This window comes from Pelobates fuscus, chromosome 3, assembly GCF_036172605.1.
Source record: "Pelobates fuscus isolate aPelFus1 chromosome 3, aPelFus1.pri, whole genome shotgun sequence".
NCBI classification, from domain to species: Eukaryota; Metazoa; Chordata; class Amphibia; order Anura; family Pelobatidae; genus Pelobates; species Pelobates fuscus.
In genome coordinates this window covers 323,330,560-323,355,370 of record NC_086319.1, presented here as the reverse complement: position 1 = coordinate 323,355,370, position 24,811 = coordinate 323,330,560, and the positions used below count along the sequence as shown (strand labels likewise).

General features: G+C 38.2%; 1 protein-coding gene across 2 annotated transcripts in view; it reads right to left on the bottom strand.

The window, feature by feature from the left end:
- CRTC3 (CREB regulated transcription coactivator 3) overlaps nt 1-24,811 on the bottom strand; it is a 133,348-nt gene that overhangs the window by 79,989 nt on the left and 28,548 nt on the right. The window lies entirely within an intron of this gene.

Below are 24,811 nucleotides of genomic sequence, written 5' to 3'. Positions count from 1 at the left end.
AAACAATAATACCTGGAGAAAAATATACTAAACTACTATGGTTTGTTGTTTTTAACTACAAGTTGAATTTGCATAATTTTTGGGGGGGAATTATATTACCAATAACTATAATATGCAAGTCTATACTGTACATATATGAAAGGACAATTATTATTATTATTTATTTTTTTACTAGATAAGGTTGCAGACTTTAGGCCAACCCCAGTGTATAGTTTGAGGAAGAAAGTGACACAGCATAGAAGTGAGAGTGGTCACAGATCTAAGGGGCAAGTAAGGAAATGGGAACGGGCGAGATAGGGGCAGGAGAGAGGAGCACTGATATAAACAAACATAAAAAAGAGAACAAAACAAAAAAAAAAAAACTTAAAAAAAAACTACTTCATTGAACATACAAAAAAAATAGGTTTAGAATGTTTTTTTTTTTTAAATTCATTTCAAATTCCGTTTTATCCCTTAGAGCAAATACATACTACTTTTGATGATCTCTTTTACTGTTACAGTCTGATGGAACACTACAGACCATTTTAAAACTATAATGCACTATACACTATTTAATGCCAGCATGACTTCTTTGCACACTCTTCAACTATGTTTAAAGCCATATCTTTTTTTTTTCCGAGACTACTTGTCACTAACCCCACCCTTAATAAAAAAAATAAATAAAATAAAATAAAAAAAACACACAATGCCAGGTTTGAACTATAATTTTCCATTCCCACAAGACTTACACTTCTCTCCTATAAAACCAACCTTTTTAAGCTCAGCTACCCAGGGCCCTACTTACATACATATCCAGTCGTACTTTGGTGTTAACCGGACCATCATTACTGATTGTCATCTTATGTAGCTATATGTCAAAAGCATTTTTGACCAAAAAAAAAAAAAACAAAGTCACTCTCTCAGACAGGTGTTTTGAAGTATGACAATGTTATAAATGGCTTTTTATATAAATAAAGGGAAAATAGATTGTGCATGGATGTACAACCATTGTAAATGCATGTGCAAGCTTTTCTGTTTAACATTGTGTGAAAAGTGTCTACGTATATTAGAGAGTAAGTGTGCACTGTCCATTGATATAGGTTAGCACTCCTGTATACACACACACACAAATGTATGTGTATCTATGTTTTTTCCTGGTTTTCTTCCCTATTCTACCACTAAAGTCTCTTCTCCATAATCCTTCCCCTGGTTCCCCTAAATATCTGTCTCATACCATGGCTGCTCTAGCATCTCCCAGGATTCTGTGGCCATCTAATGTGTTCAAAAAACTTCAGAGTTATAAGCAATTAGTGTCACGGAAACACTGTGGAACTGTTCGCCGGATGAGGGCTGTGCTGCAATCCGGTGAATCTTTGGCTGGGTATCACTCAATCCCCGACCACCAGTCAGGGTGCTATTTGGACAGTAAGGGCGTTTGGTGACAAACTATCCAGGGACAATACTGCTTTGTAAAACTGGGACTAACCAACCGCACACCTGGAACTCTGGGTCAGATTGGAGATTAGCCACGAACCGGTAAACGGTACCGATAAGGCGCTCTGTGATGAGGTGGGACTATTGTGAGGGCCATTACATTGCACGGAAGACCCCCTGATGTGGGAATCCATATTTTTGTGCATAAGTAGCAGTGTTGTATGCAATAAATATGCATTCTACTCCCCTACATTCTGTCTTGCCTGATGTGTGGTTATAATTGCTTAACCGGAGTGAACATTTACAGAGCTATCACGACTGCAGAGAGCTAACCCCACTTAAATGAGCTTTAACCAGTGCATGACTGCTCAAACCATGGAAGAGGTATCAAGAGACCCTCAATCCAGCTCTGGGTTCTCTTTTTTATGAATGGGAAGCTACTGTTGGGCTTAGAGCATCAGCTGACCACGCTTGCCTGTCAGATGCTGCCTATGCCTGGTGGCACTCCACGCATCCTGTAACTCAGATTCAGAAGCCGGATGTGGCCTGGGGGACCTGGAGATTGGCGCTGGAGGCAACATGTTATGTTACCAGGTATGAGAGCAACCAATTTAGGTAAAGTTGTTTTGGTACCTAAATTATTCCCTTAAGCGGTCTGCATGATTTCATGCTTACCAAAAATATCTATATTTGCAAACTTCTATAACAAAAAAAAAAAAAAAAACAACCTAAGAAATGCATTTAACCTTATAGAGCTCTATGGCTGTAGAAAATAAATTGTTTTGGTATTCTATTGTTCAAAGGAGAATACATTTAACCATGCATTTACTAGGATTATGTGTTGGTTAGTTTTAACTTTCCCAGGGAAAATTAATCCTTTAAGGACAAAGCTTTGTTTGTTTTGCATTTAAAGAACCAGTTTGTGAACCAAAACAACTTAATCGAAATGAGGTTGTTAGGCGCCACATCCGTTCTCAGAGCTGGAGAAGCCAGATGCCGCTGTAGGAGCTCATTTATTTGAGAACTTCAGCTCAGCCAATGAATGACTTGAATGAGCCAATAAGTCATACTGTTAAAAACGACATCCAGGTAAATTAAACTTTTATTTTTATTATTCACATGCTAAAGGGAGAGGGGGGTCTGACTCTAACTAGGCACTAGGACACCATAAGCACCAAGGAAGGTGCGAAACGCGTGTCCAGGGCTTTCACACTTTTTCAGGGTGGTCTCTCCCGTGTCTGGCAGTTGCATGTAGCGCAGCAAATTTATATTTTACAAACATTTTTTTTCCTTCTCTCTTGCTGGGATATTTGTGTCATCTCAGTGTACTACAATTTTTGGTGCGATATGCCTGTACTACCTTTTTAGTATCTATGAGGGCTGCAGTGACAGCATGACATTTTAAAATGCATACCTTTTTAATCAATATATGTGCACTCTTTACGTATACATAATTTTTCTGTGGATTATTTGAGATTATCTATGTGTGCGGACCTACATGCACCTATTAGGACACATTGCATCCCCATGCTTTAGTATTCCTTTATGGGACCTGCTATGCAATACATTATTTAAAAACATGATCTGCCTGTAGAAATAACCGGCGGAGGGACGGATCAATATGAAATATATGTTCTAACAAATGGGAACTCACAAAAACTAAAGGTGACAGACAATTTTGGGCCTGAGGCCAGTGTTAAGAACTAGTGGTTCAGAAAACAAACAACAGAAAGGATCCCAGCTTGCTTTCCAAACACCGTTGGCAGCCTGGGATTTATTCACAGCAACAAGGCATTTATTTATAGCCTAATTTCATGCACACTAGTATTTTGCTGCCTTGTTTCAAAGATTACGATCAAATGCCAGTTTAAAGCAGATCTAACAATATTTTTATTTTCTCACGTGTCCCACTTTCACGTTACTGTTGTTTAAATGCACTACTTTACCGGATATGATTCTCTTCCTAGTGGCAGCCAGCAGAACTATCATAAACTTGCCAATACCTTAACACTCCTCCAGTTTTCAAAGTGTATATCAAGTGCAGACTGATCTCAAACACTAATCAAATAGCTCAGGGAAAGCAAAGGAGCAAAAAGGAGCATTCGTTGTTAATTAACGTTCTGATATTGCCACTAGGAAGAGATGGCTATAAGGTGAACTAATCCCTATATGTAAACAACATTAGAAGGTCAAGTTGAATAAGGAAATACATTTTACTTGCAAAACAAATAAAGTAATAGACCTAATTGAACATAACTTTTCTGAAGATTAGAAATTATTTACTCTGTATTACATGCTTAAAAAACAGTTTTCACAACCACTCATTTTTTTCCCCCCAATCGCCTCTTCTCCCATATAAGGAATCTATGGAGTGCTTGAATATGTCCAGGTCCTGTCTGCACTTTTCAATTGATATATTATGTTCAATGAAACTCTAGAGTAAATGATTTGCAAATCTTTGAAACCTGAACAGACAATTCACAAAATGTTTATTTTCCAGGAAGAGGAAGCCTCATAGCTTACTTGATCCAATTCGTTGTAAAACCAAGAAGAAAAAAAAAATAAAATCAACACACCTTTTTGGAGAGCTGTAGAACATAGCATTCTAGCTTAACTATAGACAAATATTTTGTCAAAATGCAGTGGAACACACTAGCCCAGTGGTAGGCAACCTTCGGTGCTCCAAATGTTGGTGACTACATTTCCATTGATCTTTTTCCAGCCTTATGGCTGTAAGAACATTATGGGAGATGTAATCCACAAGATCTGGAGTGCCAAAGTTTGCCTATCCCTGGACTAGCCAATTCAGTGTATCCTCAAACATGTATGCCAGTGTCCTGTTTCTTCAATTTAGGGTGTTACTCCAGACACTAATAAAAGGTTTCCATAAAACACCAAAATACAATTACAGATTTAAAAGCACACTTACAATAAGTATACTTGAGCTTAAGTAGTCTGATTTACAGACAGAAAAATGAGATTGCTTTGCCATATGCTCTGCTTAATTGCATCTCTGGTGTCAGACTCCTTCCACCCAATATGTTGTATCCGTATTTTGACTTCTTCAGGGATGAATGATTTATTTTTATGTCCTAACTATGATTGGCACTGAAATTTCCCCAGAATGTACTCAGAAGATCAAGAGGTTGCGAGTATACCCAATTCTCCATTTTGGTTTATTTTAGATTATAGATATAGCAACCACGCTGTACAATTTATTTTATTATTTCCATAAGAGACTTGGGGTACATAGTAGTATCCCTATGGCAGGGCAAATAGTGTCTGAAAAGGTGGGATCAGTGGGTGAGTGTTAAAATAGTGGCGTAAATAGCGGTAATTTAACCGATCCAAAAGCATAAATAACATGCATCACTAAGATACATTATAAAATGTCTCTCTTAGGAGTGGTTATATCTTAAAGTTACGCACTAAGTACCATAACCACTACAGTGCCCTATTAATGATAGGAGCTGATAATTGAGGTAGTAATGATAGGCATGGCCCAAAGGTCAACTGTGAAATTGCTTAAGATAGGTTGACAATCACCCATGGTCCTAACGATCTGAACATTTATTATAAAATGAATGTTCACACTTACACATTATTATACTAACTCATACAAAGTTGGAACATTATTTATTGACTGAAAGAATTAGTGGACAGCTCTGTGGCAGGGACCAGTGTCCTAACTTGGTATGATAATGTAGAAGTATTTGGTTTTGTAATAATAGCTCAGACCGGAAGGACCTCAGGCACCTGATAGACAAGTGAATGGGAAATAGTTATTAAATGGTTTAAAAGATTACCTACATGCAACACTAGTAGATTTCTTACATTTTAATTACTACCACACGCAATAATGGTTATGGTGTTAAAAGTGTCCCTTTAAGGTGACCACAGGTTCATGTTAAAAAATATACGAAGTGAAATGTTAGTCACTATATGTCTGCTTTGATCTGCTCATCCAATGAAGCAGCTTCGTTCAATCAACAACCAAGTTGTAAACAGTCAAATAAATATTATGTGTATCACTATGTATTAGTCTATTGTGTTGCCTCTTTTTCTAGTGCCGGAGATGTGGATTCCAGCAGTTCAGCTCACTCAGTGCGATCACTGGCAAAGCTGTGTGACTTATTTTTATTTTTTTTCTTAATGGTGTTGGTATGACTTAGGAGAAAAGCTTTAAGTTAAGATATTTGCAATATATTTTAAGTACCACAGTCACTTTGTGTGCTTTTGGGGCATACATACTTCCCCTGCAGCCTTGCAGATCAAAACAAAGCAGTTTCTGCGCAATGGTATGATTCACATTTAGCATTTTCCACTTGTGCATTTAGACACACTGAGCCTCCCCAAGCATACACCCCTGGTCAAACACACAGAAAATATACACTAACACACCTCTGAGACGTTACTGTCAAATTATGTCAGTAAATAAAAATTAGGAAATGCATAGTCAAGGTGTACATATATTAATTACGGTATATTAATCTACTCTACTTACATTCAGAGGATGTCCAGGAATGTCCATCTATAGAGGCAGATATGTCTTTCTTATATTACACAATAATTGTCTAAACACACACACACACACACACACACACACATATACATATACATACATATATACACATATATACATATACACACACACACAATTATAGGAAAGCATTGGATTGGCTGAGTTCATGAAGATGAATTATCTCTGCCATGGAGGCGAGACCAGTGATGCGTGGGGGGAAAAAGGTGAGTAAAAACACCTTTACCCATGCAATTGGAGGGGGCCGGTCACCTAAATAATTAAACACTATAGTGTCAGATATGTTGGTTCCTTTAAGAGCACTCCCTTCCTCTGGCTATATTGTGCAGTGCCTCTATATGGAAAATCCCTGTTAGCTACATATGTAGTGCTTTTCAGTGACCTGCCTATCAAGCTCGGCAAGAATATGTACTATCCTCCTGAATATATATGGTTATAATGCTTACACCAATTCTAAATACAGTGTTCAATCAATTCCTAAAATTGCCATTTATCACTGATGAGCACGGTTGTAAAGGGAAATACAGTTATTTTAAAAAAAATAAAAAGAAGTGGAGGTATTCAGTCAGTTACATGCTTGCAGGGACAGGCTATAAACACCAGAACCCCTACATTAAGCCATAGTGGTTCTGGTAACTATTGTGTCCCTTTAACTCATCTAAATAATTTAATCTAAATGAAGTTGTTATGGTGCCAGGTGGCCCTCCAAGGCACTCTTGCCTCAATGGGTTAAACTGTTTTTGAACAGTTTAACCACAAAATTGCCTCCAGCGGCAATGGCCACTCCCCCCCCCCGGCAACCGGTTTCAGCAACTTCAGATTCAGGAAGCGGAACGTGCCGCCGGCAAAGTCGTCAGTTGACGCTCTCAGCCAATCAGTGACTTGCCATTCATAAAACTGGCTTGAAGAAGAAGAAAAAAGTACGCTGGAGGCAACTTTGGGGTTAGTATGTTTTAACCACTTGAGGTACGAGTGCCTCCAGTGTCCTCCTGGCCCCATAACATCTTCATTTAGATAAAGTTGTTTTGGTGCCTGGAGTGTCTCTTTATGTGAAAGAATATAGTATATATTGTTTGCCAAATCTTCCAAGAAGGTGACAGAACTCTTATTTCCTTAGGCTACGTGCATCATTCGACTCCACTGCCTACAACAAATAAATACTCCACTGCATAAAATGAATAACAATCACTGTTTGGTACATATACCCCAAATAAAAATATGCATGCATTTAACTATGTAGTTCATCATTGGGGTAGATCTAAAAACAGCTTGCAAAAGTTGCAGCTATCATGTGTAACATCTCTGCAAGTCCTACCCTTCTTTGCCAGTCCAGGCTTTCTTTGGCTGTCCAATCACAGGTTTCCTTATAAAAAAGCATGTGCTCTCAGCTTTTGCCTATCTCTTGAATTCAGTTCCACTGAGGTAGCTAAACATCAGGAGGTAACAAGACCCATTGTTTGGTTGATAGACATGGAGCGTAACAATGTTCATTTATAAAGAAGAAAATTTATATTGAAATCTGCACTTTGAAAAATGCAAAGAGAGGTCAGACTCTTCACACATAAAGCACTTCAGCAAGTTAAGGTGCTTTAGGGGTCTGGAGGGTCAATTTAAAGGGACACTGTAGGCACCCAAACCACTTCAGCTCATTGAAGTGGTCTGGGTGCTGTGTCTCTTTTGCACCTAGTGCTGCAATGGTAAACATTGCAGTTCCAGAGAACTACTATGTTTAAATTGCAGTTCTAAGTCTGCCCTCACAGCCACTAGAGGGCTTCTGGAATCGTAACAGACTTTTGGTCCGTTATCTGACGCAGGACGTCCTCACGCTCTGCATGAGAACCTCCAGTGTCAGATTGGGGAGGGTCTAATACACGTGCGGCATGCGAATTAGACCCTGCTCGTCGTGGGATGGCGCTGGGTTCAGGTAAGTTTAAAAAAAAGGGGGGGGGGGAGCTTTAAACCTTTGTTTACTGGGTAGGAAGGGGTGAGGCAGAGGGATCGGTGGTGCCAGGAATACAGCAGCTCTTTAAACAAAGTATCCCTACAGTATCCCTTTAAACAAAAATTAAATAGGTCTATATTTATTGGTCTGATCTTGGATAGTTGTAAATGTACTCTGCAATAAAGTATCCACATTCCTCTGCTAAAGGCTGGTGCAGTTGTTTTTTTCCCCCATCTTTAACCCTATGAAAGAAGAGCAATGCACTGCTTAGCCTGCAGCACTCAGACAGCTGAATGTTTTCCCTCCTCAGACAGGGAGTAATAACCACTCCCACATTCTTGTCTCCATGCAGTTATTCACATTCTTGCCTGCCACTGTACTTTGCAGTTTGTCCACTTTATTTCAGCTGTAGTTCCTTCCCTGTTAGATGTCTTTGACAGAGTCTTAGGTAATCCTGACAGCTGGTACATACACCATTATGAAACTCTACTATATAGACATGGGGGGGGGGACACAAGATAGTGTTTTATGGAATATAACTATAACATTTTATAAATATAAATGGCAGAGATATAGATTAATTTTAGTCAGTCATGTCAGTCTATTTCCCTAATCTTAAAGGACACTGCAGAATTCTGAATACAAACCTGTATAACCTGTATTTCTAACGCTACGATTTCCCTTTTTTATTTTTTTATTTTTCCCAACAACTAGTGGGATATCATTATATGAGCCACATCCACAACCTGCCAGTGGCACACCACATGGAGAGGTGTAAAACACAACACAAAACAAAAAATCTCGGTTAAATATATGTATGGTAGGGCTTGACCGATTATTGTTTTTACCGATATAATCGGCCGATATCCGGTATTTTCGGCAATATCGGTATCGGCCAATATAGATACCGATATTGCCGATAATGCCGATAATGCCTCCTAGGACCGCCAGGCTCATTACAAGTTTGGCGGTCCTGGGGGGGCCGGCAGGAAACTGTTTCTTACCTTGCCCGCAGCTCCATGTCTAAATTTCGCGAGATCCGCGGCCGGAGAGCGTTGCCATGGGTTACCATGGCAACGCTCCGCACGGCACTAAGGACCGCGAGATTTACACTGGGGACCTGGAGGAGCTGCTGACAAGGTAAGTCAGCGCTTGCTGCCGCCCCCCCCCCCAGGACTTAACAAGCCACCGGACCACCAGGGAATACTATATCTCCCCTCCCTGGTAAAAAGCAGGGAGGGGGGACTAAACAAAACAAAAAAAACACCATTTAAATATAAAAAAATAATTAATATTAAAAAAATCCCCCCCCCATTTTACACACTGCATTACATACATACACACTACACAAACACACACACAAACTGCATTACATACATACACACACACACAAACAGCATTACATACATACACACACAAACTGCACACAAACACTGCATTATATACACAAACACACACTGCATTATATACACAAACACACACTGCATTATATACACACACTGCACTATATACACACACTGCACTATATACACACACTGCACTATATACACACTGCACTATATACACACTGCACTATATACACACTGCACTATATACACACTGCACTATATACACACTGCATTACATACAGACACTACACACACTGCATTACATACACACTACACAAACACACACACACACTGGCATTACATACACACTACACAAACACACACACACACTGCATTACATACACACTACACAAACACACACTGCATTATATACACACACTACACAAACACTCTGCATTCACACTACACAAACACTCTGCATTCACTATAGACACACTACACAAACACACACTCTGCAATCACTATATATATATATATATATACACACTCACTGCATTCACTATACACACTACACAAATACACACTGCATCCACTACACACAAAGCTCCCCTGTCTAAATACACTTCATCCACTACATGTGGCATGTATATTTTGTGCATTTACCGTTAGAAATGGTTTACTTTTTCAAAATGGTAAATGTGCAGAATATCGGCAAGTTATCGGCTATCGGCCTGAAAGTTCACAGATTATCGGTATCAGTATCGGCTCTAAAAAATCAATATCGGTCGATCCCTAAATTGTATGGCACAATTATTAGCACCCTTTTAGTCAATACTTTCTGCTACCTCTATTTGCCAAGATAACAGTTTTGAGTCTTCTCTTATAATGCCGGATGATGTTGGAGAGTACATGGAAAGGGATCTGGACCATTCCTCCATACAGAATATCTCCAAACCCTTCAAATTTCGTGATTAACGCTGGTGGACTCAACTTTACAATTCACCTCACAGGTGAACGGGGAGTCACTGATTGGCAGAGAGTGTCAGCTGACTACTGTCAGCCTATCAGCGGCACCCCTGTTCGGTAGCATTTCGAGCTTCCTGAATCTGAAATTTCATAAGCCGGATGCCGCCAGGGAGGGGAACGGAGATTGGCACTGGAGGCAACCTAGGGGTTCAACTGTTCCAAAACAGTTTAACTCCCAAAGGTGAGAATGCACTCTGGAGCGTCCGGGCACCATAACAACTTCATGTAAATCGGGGCTTGACAAATCTGTTTAGAATCTAGGAGCCAGCTAAAAGTTAGGAGCCAGTTTTTTGCAGGTACATTAATACCAACTCCAAAAACTTTAGCAATAGCTCCAATACCGAAAATTTTACCTCACCCTCCTTTTTCAATTGCAATTCGAAGGGTGTGATATATCTCATTACCTGTCAATGCCATGTGATGTACGTGGGAAAAACCTTCAGACCATTTAAGAAACGCATTCTAGAACACATAAACTCAGTGAAAACAACTAGAAATATAGAAACATCTGTCTCCAGGCATGTGAAAACAGTCCATAATGGAGACGTCAATACCCTCAAATTTCAAGGCATAGAATTAACCCCTTAACACCGCAGCCAAATGTACAAGTTGTGAACGAAACAAAACGTAAACAAAACCTGGCATTTGCGCTATATGTCTGTCCAACCGTAATTCACCTCTTTCATATTAAATGCACCCCCCCTTATTATATATCATTTTATTCAGGGGAAACAGGGCTTTCATTTAATATCAAATATTTAGCTATGAAACATAATTTAATATGAAAAAAATGGGAGAAAATAAGATTTTTTTTGATTTTTTTCGTTCTACATGACATTTTAACTGTTAATGTCATAATACTGTTTGCTTTTACTGCAATAAAATACACATATTTGTATTCAGCAAAGTCTCACGTGTAAAACAGTACCCCCTATGTACAGGTTTTATGGTGTTTTGGGAAGTTACAGGGTCAAATATAGCGTGTTACATTTGAAATTGAAATTCGCCAGATTGGTTACGTTGCCTTTGAGACTGTATAGTAGCCCAGGAAATAAATTTACACCCATAATGGCATACCATTTGCAATAGTAGACGACCCAAGGTATTGCAAATAAGCGATGTCCAGTCTTTTTTAGTAGCCATTTGGTCACAAACACTGGCCAAAGTTAGCGTTCGTATTTGTTTGTGTGTGAAAAATGCAAAAAACGCCAATTTTGGCCAGTGTTTGTGACTAAGTGGCTACTAAAAAAGACTGGACATACCCCATTTGCAATACCTTTGGTTGTCTACTATTGCAAATGGTATGCCATCATAGGGGTAATTTTCATTCTTGGGCTACCATAGGGTCATAAAGGCAACGTAAGCAATCTGGCGAATTTTAATGTGAAAAAAATTAAACACAAGCATTATATTTGACGCTGTAATTTTTGAAAACACCATAAAACCTGTACATGAGGGGTACTGTTGTACTCAGGAGACTTCGCTGAACACAAATATTTGTGTTTCAAAACAGTAAAAAGTATTGCAGCAATAATATCGTCCCTGTAAGTGCTGTTTGTGCGTGAAAAATGCAAAAAACGTCACTTTTACTGGCGATATCATGGTTGTAATACATTTTACTGTTTTGAAACACTAATATTTGTGTTCAGCGAAGTCTCCCGAGTAAAACAGAACCCCCCATTTACAGGTTTTATGGTGTCTTGGAAAGTTATAGGGTTAAATATAGTGCTAGCAAATTAAATTCCCTATACTTTCGGCATGGGTGGTCAGGCAGGTCCCGCTAATTGTAATTAATTAGGATACCTAATTATGTAAAATTATTACATAAATATATGTGTAGAATTAATATATGTATATATATACATATGTGTATATATACGTATATATATATATATTTTTTTTTTTAATATTTTTATTTATATATAGGTATATATATAGTGATATATACGTATATATTTATGTATATAGATATATATATTATTTCGTTCTACGTGTATTTTGATATAAATATATATATATTAATATCACAATACAGTTAGAACGAAATAAAACACATCTATATATTTTTTAATATTTTATTTTTAATTATTTATTTTATTTTATTTTTTTACGTATTTACATATTTATTTTTTTATATTATTTATAAATATATATATAACAATAATTATATATATATTTAATCAGTATCAGTCTACGTGTAATTTGATATTAATATATATATATATATATATATATTAATATTTAAATACACGTCGTGTATGTGTAAATGTGTGTGTATGTGTATATATATATATATATATATACTTAGATCATATATATATAATATATATGATCTAAGTATATTTTATTTGTAACTGTCATTTTTTTTATTTCTTTTTTTAACTAATATTTTATTTTTTTTACAGGACAGGGGGCAGAGACAGTGTCAGCCAGTGATGTCACATCACTGGCTGACACACAGGATCAGTGATCACAGTGACTGCCTGTCACTGTGATCACCTCCTGCAGATTGGGTAATTGACCACAGGGGGGAGTGCCTGGGTGGTACAAGCACTCCCCCCTTCCAATCTGCAGGGGGATCACTGTGCCAGTTACATGTGTCAGCCAATAGGCTGACACATGTAACACTGATCGCAGTGACAGGCTGTCACTGCGATCAGAGCGCTCTGAGATCGCAGTGACAGCCTGTCACTGCGATCTCAGACCTAGCAGATCGCGGTCACTGACCCCAGGGGGACTGCCTGGGGGGCCAGGTAAGTCCCCCGACCGCGATCTGCAGAAGGGGAAAGCCGCCGGCCGCATGTGTCAGCCGATTTGAAATCGGCTGACACATGCTTAATACTGGTCGCAGTGACAGCCTGTCACTGCGATCAGAGACTGCAGATCGCGGTCACCGGCCACAGGGGGGGTTGCCTGGGGGGCCAGGCATCCCCCCCGACCGCGATCTGCAGCGGGCGATTAGCGCCGGCCACGTGGGCGGCCATTATGGCGAGGACGTACTATTACGCCCGCCGGCGTTTAGAGACGGTTCCTGCAGGGCGTAATAGTACGTCCTCCGGATTTAAGGGGTTAATTAAACAGGATCAGAGGAAAGGCAATTGGGACCAACGTCTAAGAAGACGCGAATGTTATTGGATCTACCGCCTAAAAACTCTGTTTCCTAAAGGTCTTAATGAGGGCTTTTCATACTCCCCCTTTATTTAGAAGTCTCTTCAGACAACACATATTTCTATTTTGTATATCTGTAAATAGCCTACTTCATCTATCTTAATTATAATTTTCTAAGTATTTTTTTGATCAATTCACGGGATTTTGTTTAGTATTAATTTTAATATATTGTTTACATTTATCACTGTATTATGATTTGACTTGGAGGACATTATATTTATATATATATATTTTTTTTTTGTCCCATACTTACCGTCCATTTCCTCCCCTTTCGCCTCTCTCTCCACCTCATCAACACCATCCTATATTAAGGTTTCCTCCTTCTTCTGTGTGTTATGGATTTTTCACTGATGAACCAAGGGAGATTTCCCCTTTAAATTATTATTTTTACCTATCAGTGATTTTTTCCTTATATATCACTTATAAGATAACGAGAGGTTTCCTCCTTCCTTCTTTCGTGTGTTATTGACTTTTCACTGACTAACTAAGGGAAATCTTCCCCTTTAAATTTTTATTCCTACCCTTCAGTGATCTCTCCATATATATCACGTATAAGAATACGAGAGGACTTTCACCTTCCATAGAATACTCTTAGGATGCAGTGATTGTATTGTATATATATATATATATATATATATATATATATATATATATATATATATATATATATATATATATATATATATATATATATATATATATATATATATATATATATATATATATAAAAAATCTTTTGAGGGGTATTTGCTGATTGCCATATATTTGAATGGCTTTTTAGCAAGAATTAAGCCTTCATTTGATCAACCATGTAACCGGCAATGCATTCTTGCACCGGTATCATTAAACTATCCCCATGGAGCGAGGGACGTGTGCCAATCATCTAACGTGGTATCCGTGAGTCTCCACCCACATGATGCTCACGTCAAGATACCACGTCACTGATGACGAACAAATTATCGCCGTCATGATTGGCCACCTTATGTTTAAAAACCGGGGGGTTCTGGCGGCAATTTCCACCCCTGACGAAGGAGTTTTCAGACTCCGAAACGCGCGTCGGGTTAAGACGGGGGGTATTCCCACTCACGGCACTTTGACACTTCACGTGCACCACCCAATATGCACTAAGGGAAACCCCTCTCTGCACATCTTTTCGTTATGTTTGATTTTTGTTAAACTATTCTCATTGATCATTTGATATGGGTTTGGAGTCCGATACTACTGATAGGAACAGTATTTAGTTTAATTATCTAGCGTTAGAACACCCACGAAGGTGTTTATTAGCAGAAGCAAAGGGAATGTAAGCAGCTTAGCGATCGACCTGTGTTACAAAAGAGAGATTCTTTTCTCGTTACATCTTACTATTATCGCTGCCTGAGTTTTGTCAATAGACATCTTTCCTTTTTGCTTTATTACTGTGCATTAGTACTGGTTAAACGTTTCTTTCTTTTTCTTCTTATCCCCATTGAATACTGTGCCTCTTATTGCTATATGTATAGACGGCACGATTTATATTTATATTTTGTAAGGGATCATATTAGAATTTAAGGGAATCACAGTAGTTGAGCGATCTAATTGTGTTAACATCGCTACCTGTGTTTGTCATTAGACATTTTTTCCTTTTTTCTTTACCACTGTGCATTCAGTACTGGCTAAACGCCTTTTTTTCTCCCTATTGAATACTGTGCCTCTCAAGTTTATACATTCATAGATGGCACGATTTATATCTTTAAGGGACCATACTGTCTAGAGGTTGATTGTCGTATGTTTCCCTGTGAATAGCACTCTGAACAAAGTATTCATTTTGCACACCAGGGACAGACTCTCTAATCATTTATAGAGTACAAGTAGATATATAGTAGCAAGTGTATCTCTCTCTATAAGCAGTTAATAAAGTTTCAGTGTAACACTGTTGATTTCGAGATACTTTTTCTTGCTCTATATCCACCACTTTCAATATTATTTATTGCTGTTTTTTCCTATTGTCGTTCCCCTAGTTCGCCCCTATCCACTGGACTCCTTATCTTAAGATGGATTAGGCTCATACCAATATCGACTTGTCATTTTACCAGCCTGCTGGGTAGTCTCTCTTTCTTAAAGGGGCACTACCACAGCATTCAGTGCGTTTTTTCATTATTTCTGCATGGTTTAGCAAGCTATTACAGAGCAGTAGATAAGAAATTCTAAATTAAATAGAATTTGCAATAAAGGAAGTGTAAACATTAGATTACCCTTTACAGGAAGTGTTTAGGAAGGCTATGCAATTCACATGCAGGGAGGTGTGATTAGGGTTGCATAAACAAAATAATTTTACTCCTAAATGGCACAGAATTGAGCAGTGAGACTGTAGGGGCAGTAGACCAAAACTACTTCACAAACCCGTTTCTATGTTTTAAGCACAAACACAATCATCTAGCCATCTTTTGGAAAAGGTGTAAGAATCAGAGCAAAAAAAATAAAAAAATGCAATTGGACTACTAAAATCTATATAATTTTACCATCTAAAAAGGTTAATTTACATGTACATCATATCCTTAATAACCCTACCATGTAGTCCAGCACTTGAAGGCAATTCAGTTCTTTAAAGGAACACTCTAGTGTTAGGAATACAATGCTGTATTGATAACACGACAGTGTCCCTCTGCTCCCGTTCTTCCTCCTCTCAGCAATCAAATGGTTAAGTAACCCTTAAAATGCTGACCTTAATCCATTGCCGAGGTCTCTCAGCATTGGCTCCTTTTCCACCTTCTTCCACGCCAGCACAACTTGGAACCTAATGCGCATGTGGGGACAGTGCATGTGCAAGCGCATTAGGCCTTCCCCATAGGAAAGCATTGATTCAATGCTTTCCTATGGCAATTTGCAAGACGCTGGACATCCTAATGCAAGGAGTGAGGACGTCCAGCGTCATTTCATGTAGTTAAACTCTGTGAAACTGCAGTTAGTGCCTCAAGTGACAGTCTGATACTTAGGGGACAGGGACACTTCAGTGCTCTGGGTGCCTATAGTGTCCTTTTAAATAAAATGATTTAAACTTCTTTCTTAGCTGATTAATGTGCACGAGGCACCAAGCACTAGACAATGATTTCCGTAGCCAATAACAGGCTCTGAATTGAATTAGATAAAATGAAATTAAGGAAAGCGCTGATCAGGCTATTATGAACCAAGGGATTCTTCAGTCCAATTCTAATGTTATATTGTGGCAGCATGGCTGATTCTCCGGTTACATTTAGAACTCTCTGATGCACCTCTTCTAACTTATGTGAGGAGTAAAACCATTCTGCAAGGCTTCTGCAAAGATTGGCAGTAAACATTGTGTTTAAAACGGCTTGAGTCTTAATTTAACATTACATATAATGAAAACAATCCGTTACATTTGGCACCTGTAATTCAATTACAGATTATATTCAAGATAAAGGTCTATATATTCAGCAGTATCAATCGGATCTTATGTTCTAGAGAACACTTGACAGAAGATATTGTTCCTTATCAGATCAAACTAATTTTTTTTTAGTTTGAAAGTGCTGGCAGAAACACTTCGACTGATATAACAAATGAACGGCTTTCTGCTATTTGCAACAATGCTTGTGCTATGATCATCAAACTTGCAATCACACTATATATATATATACTTATAGCGCACTACACAAGCATTTACTTTTGTTATGGTTCTGATTCTCAAACCTCTGAGTGCATATACAGTGCTCCTTGAGACACCAACCTATATGCAAATGCCCATTTGAATCAAGCATTACATTTAAAGTTATGGCCTCTATTTAAATGTTTAATACAAACTAGTTTTGCAAAACTGGAATTTGAACTCATTATCTAAACCTACTTTGTTTTCCAAACACACTTCCAAGCATTAGAAGGAAAATGAGGATTTGGGCAAGTAATTGAGATAGGTTAAGAATCACACAGATATGGAATTTGAGTAAAACCTACTTTGAATGTACTGTATTTGTTTCTTGTATTGACCATTGGCATAATCAATATGGCAAATATTGTTCTTCTGCAGAAACCAGAACAAAAAGTTGTAGGCAAGAAGTCAGTGCTTTGCTCTTCAAACTGTTTGGGGGTGGGGAAGATTCCCTGGCACCAAAAACACACTCCGATGAGAAAATTTCACATTGTTACTTATTCAAAATAGTTGTAGTGTGCAAGCAGGATGTAACCATGCCACTGGCTCTTTTTGTGCTACCGAATTGACAAATGCATGCTGTCTATGTGCACACCCAAACCATGCTTACCTTGTAGATATACTTTGGACAAAAAGTTAAAGGGACATTATAGTCACCTGAACAAATACAGGTTATTGTATTTATTCTGGTGAGTACAATAATTCCATTCAGGCTTTTGCCGTAAACAGGCTGCAGACACCCTGAAAAAGGAAGCCTATAAGGTGTCGCAACATTGAGGGTATTGGTGGCTCGTGCTTTGTCTTATGAGGTTTAAGGAATTGTGGTAATTACTCTTGTATATGGTCTTGTTTGTTTTGTCAATCTGCTTTGGTATATTGTATGTTTTATCGGTTTCAATAAAGGATGTATTAATCAAATACACTTTGCAGTTGTTATAGTGTGCATTCTAGTATCAAAACCCCACATGAAGCCAGACTACAGCTATGTAATTTTTTGTGGCAGTCATATACGGCCACTTTAAGATCAAAAGCTTTCAAAATTTCCATTCTTACTTTAAATTTTTTGAAATCACAAAATTGGTTTATTAGTCAATAGTCAATGTGTTTCCCAATAAAAGAAACTGAAATTGTAAAGCATTTCATTTTTATAGTTTCAACTTTCATGGTATCCGTTAATTTTAAAACTTTTTTTTTTTATATGCACCAAACAAATCTTCTTTACTGAATCCTAAACAATCCATGGGATTTAGCAAACATTCAATGATTCAATGGAATTTTAGCACAACACAAAACACAAAGAGGCGTGACTGTGAATGGCAATGGTAGAGATGATGAGAGTTAATCAGGCTATACTGCATTCAGAACGACCTACTTATTTGATTAAGGAACCTAAATATCCCAAAAACTCAGAATAATTGAGTTTACCAGGTCTACAGGAAGTGAACAGGAAAACTGACAAAATAATTGAATAAGATAAAAAACAGGAAGATGAAAAGGACCAAATTGTAACATTAATTAGTATTCTACTTTTGAAAAACAAATGCATTTTTTTTTTCCAAATAATCCTTGTGTACGTAGATTCTTACTGTAAGCATTCTAAAATAATTATTTTATACGAAATGGGAGAAATCAAAACTGTGAGGAAGTAAACATTGTATAACAATACTCCATGCATATGTTTAAAAGGTCTTTCCCACGCATTCTAGAAGAAGAAGAAAATGCTACTCCAGGTGCAAGGACTTGGGACAGAGACGGTCTCATTCCATTTTTTTTCTTGGAAAAAGATATTTTCCCATTCACTCACCATAACACCTGGTTAAATGCTACTTTATTTTACTTGAGGCACATCTAATTAAAACATTTTCATGCTAGCAATGCTTAACTCATTCAATATCAACTCTATGTGCATACAATGTTATCAGTGCTTTAGGACACCTATTTTCACCTATTTTCTATAAAGATGCAGGATCAAAAACAAATGAGTTCTAAAAAGTGGTTACAAAAATAAACATTCAATTCAGCCATAATCCCTGTTGGGGAAAAATAGGACATTTCTTTTTTTTTATTATTTGATTGAGGGGACACATATACATAGACCTTCTAAGGCAGCTAGTTATAAGTACAAAGATACGAAAAGCATAAAAGGCGCTGGGGGCACATTGTTAGTATGTGGAGAAACTGTCAGTTTGCCAAGTTTCTGTAATTCTATGACAGCATGTTGCTGAGTACACTACAGTGTTTTAACGTGGTAGACTGCAATGCACATCTGTTCTGGACTAGCAGAGAATCTTCTCAAGATAAACAAGTGGAGGATACCCTACTGTTAACAACAGCGCCAAAATGGAGTACAGACGATGCATCAGATTTCACCTGTATATGCTCATTTTTGTTACCTTTTTTCCGTGCAGTTTAGTATCTAGTGTACAGTTTACGCTGCCAGAATTTATGGTTTTCACTTCATCGACTTTAGCTTTTAAAATGGAGAATTTTATATCTCTTGATCATACCAATTATTGTAAGTCCTCTAGAGATATTTGATAATACTATTGTAGATTAAATGCTTACATTTATTTATTTATATATATATATATATATATATATATATTTATTTATTTATTTATAAATAGAGCATCCTGATTGTAAATACAATTTCCTTGTGCTTTCGTATTAATTTTTATTTATTAATTTTAAAATATTGGTAATTCTGAGCCACCCGTAAAGTTTGGGATAATGGATTTTTAATTGAATTCTACTTATGACCACTGATATGATTAGTGCAGACATATACTTTCTTATGTTATGTGAATCCTATTACCACCAGGAATCTAAAGAGTCAGACTTTATTGGAAGGAAGGTGTACAGGGATAATTGTTTTCCTAGCAATAGCATGTAGAACCCTAGAAATATTTTATATAAATCAAAATTAAATATGGAGTCAAATATACAATTTTTTTTCTGTGTTAACTTTATCTCTAATAGAAATGTTCAATTTTCTTGCATGACTTCGTGTTTAAATATGAGGTTTTGTCTGCATGATTTCCAGGGAATATATGGGAAAAAAAAAATCTTCATTCTTTAAAAGCAGTTTATAAATGAAATATTGCATCTGCTTTATTGTGAAAGAAGCAAACTGTATCAACCGTTTTAAGTGTTCAGAGAAAACGTATTTTAAAATGTAGGGAAATTCATTTTGTCACTTTTTTATGTGCCAAAGTAGACTTTTTTTTGCTATCTTTTTAGCATGAAAGAAACAAAAGACAGCCTGTTCTCTGTGTTCTAATATATTAGAGTCATGCAGCTAAGAAGGGAATGGCAAATAAATTGCACCACATTCAGAGTCTGTGTTTTCAAATGCAACACTAACTTTAAAGCCGCACTGTCACTGGGGTTTTTCATATATATGAAATCTTTATGAAAATAGTAAAATATACATCATATGCCAATGGGCAGGGCTTAACGAACTGCACCGTCACACACAATAACAACAGTTGCTTATGAGGAGGGATCCTGCAGTCATTGTATTAAGTGTATTCCCTACTAGTTCCCACCACCTCCTTGAGTGCCACCAAGCAAGTTAATATGTCACCTTGCTGGTCTTTGCAAAAAATCTAAAGAAGCCACTATAAAAATTTATTTTAAAAGGGGATCCTGTGTCCACCTGTCCTGACAGCTCCTAACAGTCTAAATTGGGAGACATCATTCTATTACTTAAATATTCCCATCTCCAAATATATTTTCCCCAAATTTACACTACATAGTTCTAATACTTTAATAAGTATGTTTGGTCGTCAAGTTCATGGAACGGTTTTCGGACATTGAAACTCCCAAAAACCGCTGGACTTCTATCACCACCTGCGTTCGGTTCTGTACATCTTGGAAGGGCACTGTTCGGTGGAATCATTTGTCTCAATGAAAGGAATAAGCTGCAGGGTAAGACTATTGACTATGTTCAGTAGTTTGTTCGGTTTTAAAACTACCGAACTAGACCGACCGCAAGCCCTGATTCCCTGGAACTGTTTTGGGCAGGAGCCACGTGTGCGGTCTGTCAAATTATGACTTCCATGGAAATCCCGAACCCCTAAACCGATGTGGGTGATTTTTGGATATGTTGGTCCCCCAGATCAGGGCTATCAGGGGATGTGACTTTTGTGGGGTTTCTATGTGTTTTGGGGCTACTTGCGGGATGTTGTTAAAAAGGTATGTTTTCTGTGTCTAGAGATAATTGAGTTTAGTATAATTGAGTTTAGTACAGTTCTTGAATCAATTACCTCTAAGGCACAGGGGAGGGAATACCCTGTTTGGTGTGGGAGTGTCCTGGACCTGAGAGCCAATGTAATTATGTGTGTGTTTTACTGTAGTCTCCTCTCAGGTCCAGAGGGGAATGCACCTGGAATATGTATCCAGAAACCCCTTGCATGGGGAATTCCATATAAGGCTGCATGTGGTTCCCATCAAACCAGTTCCTCTTCACCCTCAACATAGAGCCTTGTCTCATGTGTAGAGGGGACAGCAATATTTACTCTGGGGATTGCTATAATCACTATACTCCTTTGGATTACAACACTTGCTCTGGTAAGAGCATCCTGCTTTACTCTCTAGACTAGGAGAGGTTGGGTCCAGGTTGGGTGTAGGACAGCAAGACCCCAACTAAGCAGTAACGTTGGCTGTTGGGTTTACGGTGGTTATGGTGTCTGGTGGAATGCTGGGAAGTACTCTGTGCTACTTAGAAGCAGGGAATAGTGGAGGCACACAGTTGGGGTGCCAGGCAGTCCGCCACAGACGACATCCAATAAGTATTTTTTTATTTAACAGGTACTTAATTTATTGGCCCGCTCACTTTTATTAGGGTGAAGTGAGTAGGTATGGTATTTTTTATGGAGGGGGGCTTATTCTTTAGGGCCCCATCCGTCGCCAATTGGTAGGAGCTGGGTGGGACAATAGACCCACCCCCTTATTTTATTGCTTAGGGCCCCCAACGGGAGGGGGCAGAGAGGACACTATGCCCCTCTGTTCATTTTATTTAATAGCCCTTTGCTACGATTGGGTTCAGGATGCCCCCATTTATTTTAATGGCACAGGGGGACACTATGTTGCCCCCCAGTTAGTTTAGTATGTGCCTTACCGTGGGGGACCTGTGCCAGGTTCCCCTTTATTGCATTAGCGACTCCGTTGCTAGTCTTTTTTTAACAGTGAACAGCCATTGGATGTTCGCGGTTTAATAGGCATGCCCCTGCTCACGGTGGATAGGGGCAGGAGGGAAAATTTAACATTCCTTATTTACAAATACTACATTTTTTTTACTTAGTAATAGTAAAGTTGTCTGAAAGACCATAATTATGAAAAGGAAGGTCTTTTTGTAATTTTGGACTTTCGGCTTCTTAATTGATAGCTCTCTAATCCTTAAATGAGATTGACATAATACCAAAAGAGGATCTACATTTTGTCAGTCAATCTAAAATAATAAATTAGAAAGAGAGACATAGGGTAATAAAGTAGAAATAAAATATTTAAACATCAGGTGTTGGTCTCACTCACATAAAAAGAGCCACTTTATAAGCTGGCTCAAACTTCAAGCCTTGAACAGATGGAAAGCAGGGCTTCTTGCAGGGACTCCAATATAAGCTGTATCCAGTACCTCCAAATTCATTCAGGACGCAGAATGTAGGGGGTTACATTAAAATTGATTTATTGAAAATAAAACAGATAAAATATAAAACATAAAAAAGTCCCACATAAAGAAAGTCCAAAATCTCTCCAAACACTCTACGCGTTTCGGCCGTCGCCAGGAGTGTTTCTTCTGTCTCAAGGCTTGTTCTTTTGTCCCCACTTTTGGCGCGCTGTTCTCAGCTGCCGTTGCCAGGACTTCCATTTCCGGTGTTGGCGTTGGTGCGATGACGTCTGCCCGCGTCCTCACGCTATCGCTTCCGGTTCAGTCCATGTAATTCCAGAACGAGCGTCGGAACGTCCAGGCATGACGTCAGACGCACCAACAATGAGTCATTTCGTTATGGGCTATTCAAAATCAAAAATACTTTATAAGAAGTGATCATAATCATTAAAAGAGGGGAAACGAAATGGAGTGAAAAAACTTCTATATATTTGCACTGTATATGATAATACAAATACAATGATAAAGAAAATATAATATCATAAGGGGAAAAGAGATTAATATATATAAATATTATTGTAGATCATGCGATCATACTAACATGATCTACAATAATATTTATATATATTAATCTCTTTTCCCCTTATGATATTATATTTTCTTTGATTTTGAATAGCCCATAACGAAATGACTCATTGTTGGTGCGTCTGACGTCATGCCTGGACGTTCCGACGCTCGTTCCGGAATTACATGGACTGAACCGGAAGCGATAGCGTTGGGACGTGAGGACGCAGGCAGACGTCATTGCGCCAACGCCGACACCGGAAACGGAAGTCCTGGCAACGGCAGCTGAGAACAGCGCGCCAAAAGTGGGGACAAAAGAACAAGCCTTGAGACAGAAGAAACACTCCTGACGAAGGTGACGGCGAAACGCGTAGAGTGTTTGGAGAGATTTGGGACTTTCTTTATGTGGGACTTTATGTTTTATATTTTATCTGTTTTATTTTCAATAAATCAATTTTAATGTAACCCCCTACATTCTGCGTCCCGAATGAATTTGGAGGTACTGGATACAGCTTATATTGGAGTCCCTGCAAGAAGCCCCGCTTTCCATCTGTTCAAGGTTTGAAGTTTGAGCCCGCTTATAAAGTGGCTCTTTTTATGTGAGTGAGACCAACACCTGATGTTTAAATATTTTATTTTTACTTTATTACCCTATGTCTCTCTTTCTAATTTATTCTTTTAGATTGACTTCCTTACGTCAGCCGGTGGGCGAGACTGATCCCGCCCGCCGGGGAGACCTAATGCGCATGTGCGGCAATGCAGTGCACGCGCATTAGAGCTCTCCATAGGAAAGCATTGAAAATGCTTTTTCAATGCTTTCCTATGGGGAATTGAGCAACGCTGGAGGTCCTCACACAGCGTGAGGACGTCCAGCGACGCTATAGCACAGAAAACCTGTGTTATAGACACGGAAGTGCCCTCTAGTGGCTGTCTAGTAGACAGCCACTAGAGGAGGAGTTAACCCTGCAAGGTAATTATTGCAGTTTAAAAAAAAAAAAAAGGAGGAGATGAAAATATTTCCTAAAGCCACCCGTTTAGCCTTCAATTGTGACAAAGTGGAATTATTTTCCTAAAGGTCACATATCTTCATCTGTCAAGCAATTATATTTTTAATAGATTGACTACCAACGGCCATGTTGCACCATGAGGTATTTCTATATGTTCATTTCCTGACAAAGACCAAACAGCATGAGATTTAAGAAAGGGTGTGACCACCTTTATTTGTCCACCCATTTATATTTTTGGTATTTTCAAACCAGGCGTGAATAAAAAAAATAAAAATGGCTTTAGTTCAGACAGTCAGGTGAAAAATTGGCCACATAAATTATTCGAAGACTCCTAAGCCTAACTTTGAAGGAAAACTGAATGAGTTTTTCCCCTCTTGTGAAAGGTAAGTCAGATATATTACTCAGTGTGTTTGTATTCTAACCTTTTAGATACTGCACACTTAATTTGTGTGTAGTAATATACCACTGCATTTACATAGCAAAATTGACTGAGCAGCGTTTTCACCACATTTTTCCTGTATTCCTAAATTAGTTTGGCAACAATAACTTTCATGTCTTGTTTGGTTATAATGCAC